Genomic DNA, 3,657 nt, shown 5'->3' with positions numbered 1-3,657 from the left:
ACAACAAGATATGAAGTGAGTAGAAAAGTGCCAGAAAACAATAGAGAATCTATTACCGCAACGCCGTAAAAATAGCCACCAGAACCGTCTTTACGGGACTGTAAAAATAGCCCCAGAACCATCTTTACGGGACTGTAAAAATAGCCCCGAGAACCATCTTTACGGGACTGTAAAAATAGCCACTGCGTAATGAAAATTCATTATCCCCAGACATATATTTGCAACTCCGCTCCTTTAAACAATTATCCACATTCCAGAATATGGAATGTTTCCAAAGGCACATAGAAATAAGGAAAGTTAATGAAATATCTATAAAAACATAAAATTAACCAACATTAAATCAGTTGTAACACAATATGCGTCGACTTCGAAATGGGTGTCATGGCCGAATGGTTTAGTCGTCTGCCCTGGAAGTCTTACCAGAATCGACGTTGTGGGTTCGAATCCTAGTTCCGCCACTTCTTTTTTTTTTTTTTTTTTTTTTGTGCGAGTCTATTCTTTTACCCTTTTTGTTTGGCCTTTTGTTCCGTTTCTGAGCATGAATTACTAAAAATTGGAGAGAGAGAGAGAGTTAAAAAAAAAAAATGAAGGAAAGTTAATGGAATATCTATTAAAAACATACAATCAACCAACATTAAATCAGTTGTAACTACATATGCACAATATGCGTCGACTTCGAAGTGGGTGTCATGGCCGAATGGTTTAGGTCGTCTGCCCTGGAAGTTTTACCAGAATCGACGTTGCTGGTTCAAATCCTGGTTCCGCCACTATTTTTTTTTTTTTTTTTTTTTACATTCCGTCTTCTATTTACAGAACGGTGTCTGGGGATAACGAATTTTCATTATCTAGGTGTCTGGGGATAATGAAAGCCCAGCGTTTTCGTTTTCTCTAGTGGTCTATAATTTCTAAACTGAACCTACAAAGTTTTAGTCGGTAGTTTGATATTTAAAAAAAAATAAAAATTGATAATTATTTTTGGGAGGCCTTTTGAAAGCTCCTACATCCCCCAGTATTCTTGTTCTAGGGGGGAGACTTTTTTTAAAAAAAAAAAGTTTCTCCCCTCCCAAACCCCCTACTAGAACATTATAAAAAACAAGAATATTGGCGATGTAGTAGCTTCCGAAGGCCTCCCTTATTTTTTTACATAGACAGATATAGGCCTTTAAAACACATTTAATATGATAGTACCTTACTTTCAGATCTAGTATAAACGGTTCCAAAGTAATGATGATTTTACTAATCAAAATTTACTATTATTGCAAAAACGGAGTGTCTACGTACACAGTAACCACCAGTAACTTTGTACCGTGCAGTGGGAGGGAGGGGCAGGAGGCTTTGAGCTGGGTGAACGGTAACTTATGACCTCGATTTCATTTCTATCCCCTCCCCCTTGTGTGTGTGTGTGTGTGTGTGTGTGTGTCTGTTTTAGATAGTGTGTGCTTGGCTAAGAAACTCACAACATTGACATCTGGAAGTATAATGGCAATAATGTCCCAACACACAACATTATGTCTAAATGTAACCTTTAAACGTTTATAGTCTGGCTAATATAGTTTAGTGAGAATTACTCATAAACATGGATGGCAAAAACCAATTGGATTCAATAGTCTTATATATAAGGGCAGCGTGGCTCAGTGGTACGGTCTTTGCTTCCTACCCGAAAGATACCGAGTTCAATCACCCGCTGCTGCGTTGTGTGGCCTTGAGCAAGTTACCTCGCCCTAGCTCACTTTGCGGCGCTGCTCTGTGGCTGACGCCTGGGTTATTTCAGTCTTCCCTTGGATTAGACCCTAGAGACAAATTTTTTTAAAAGCTTTCTTTTTCGTCAAATTAACCCTTGTACACTATGTTGGGTTATTCCAGTCTTCCCTTGGAATAGTCCCTAAAGACAAATTTCCCCTTGGGGATGAATAAAGGGAATTTTATTTATTTATTTATTTATTTTTTATGTCACGTCCCGCCCTGCAACGAGCAGCTTGGTTCTAAACAAAGAAAATCGGTACTTTTTATAATTCATGCTGGCTAGAACTTTTTTCACATATCATGTGATCAGAATGTATAAAAGTCAAAATCTGATCAGATTATTAATGTGTCTCTCCTCTAGATACATGTTTATGCAAGTCGGGAGAAGTATTTCATAAGGGCATTCGCCATTGTTCCGATAGTTTAGAACCAGTTACTAAGTTACTATGCGTCATAACGAGGGAAGTGAAATCACGGACTGTTGAAGCCTATTACAAAGACATGAGTGACGTCATCTTCATTCTATCTATAGGCAGAACGTAAACAATAGCTGGGCTACCAGGCGGCCAAATGCCTGATCAAATTGGCCAAATAGAGAATCTGTAGTTTGGTATTAGACACCCACTACCCGATGTCTTGTCATTAGCCTAGGCCTAGTGAGAGACAAATCCTACATGTATTTGCAAACCAAGCAGAAATTTTTCATATTTAAACCGTGAGATGCAAAGGGGAAGGGATGACACTATGACAAGAGGGAGGGAGGGAGAGAGAGAGAGAGAGAGAGAGAGAGAGAGAGAGAGAGAGAGAGGGGGAGGGGCATGCGGAAGATAAAAGAAAACAATGGGTCGTCTGATGATGTGGATCAAAGGGGTGTTATGGAGGTGCTTTACGATACGTCGTGCATTCAATTTTAACCTCTTAACAGTAACACTGATTTTTTTCATTCAGATAATAGTTTCCCTATTGTTAATGCAGAATAAATCGTTTCCACCAATTAAGTTTTAATCACATAGCTTGCCTCTAAATGGTAACATTAAGACTATGATTTGGTCTTAGGTTAAAGTAAGATTGAATCTCACCTTTAATGGGTTTAAATTGTATTGTTTGATCTTAAAAAAATACACACACAACACACACACACTCACATAGATGAGGTCCAACCATTGCTTGTATTGCAGCAGCAAACCGGTATTCGCAGAGCTACGTGTAACGTGTACGTAGATCCTGAAAGGGTAGGTGCCCAGTTATTACTGTGTACGTAGGCACTCCCATTGCAAAAAAGCTCAAAATCTGTGACTGAGAAATTGCCCCACTGGACAGCCTCTCGATAAGGTGACTACTGAAATTGAAACCGGACTTTAGCATAGAGAAAAGAGGATTGGTTACTTGTGGCCCAAATTTAAACATACTGCACTGCCTTCAATCTTGATGAATTTTGACATAGACTTAGATAAATGAATGATCTAGATGCATTTTCTTGTATTTTTTTGCTATCTCAATTTTGAAAAAAATTACAAAAGTTTTAAAATGACATAATTTTATATCAAATTATATTTTTGGACGCAATGTAACCAACATTGATTTCATACAAACTGGTTTGCCAATTGATATAAAAAACAATAAACTATAAATATTAATTCCTGTGCTTTTAAACCATTGCTTAAAAATCTATCTAAATTCCAATTCAGAAATTAATGGGCAAACTTTTTCAGGTGGTGAATTGGTCAGTCCTCCCATAAAAAATGAAGTTAGTAGGAAAGTGCAACCAGGTTCGTGGATAACTCATAAAGGTAAGTTTTTCGGGACCAGTAAGGTCGCGTGTTCGAGCCCCAATCGCCGGCGTGAACTTTTTATTGTCTTTGCCCCTTTTGGCCTTTCCTACTCACTTCATTTCTTGTTGTTCATTGTTATCAA

Source organism: Berghia stephanieae, chromosome 7 (assembly GCF_034508935.2).
Source record: "Berghia stephanieae isolate SIO BIC M18660-M18661 chromosome 7, UCSD_Bste_1.3, whole genome shotgun sequence".
NCBI classification, from domain to species: Eukaryota; Metazoa; Mollusca; class Gastropoda; order Nudibranchia; family Aeolidiidae; genus Berghia; species Berghia stephanieae.
This window is presented reverse-complemented; position numbering follows the sequence as displayed.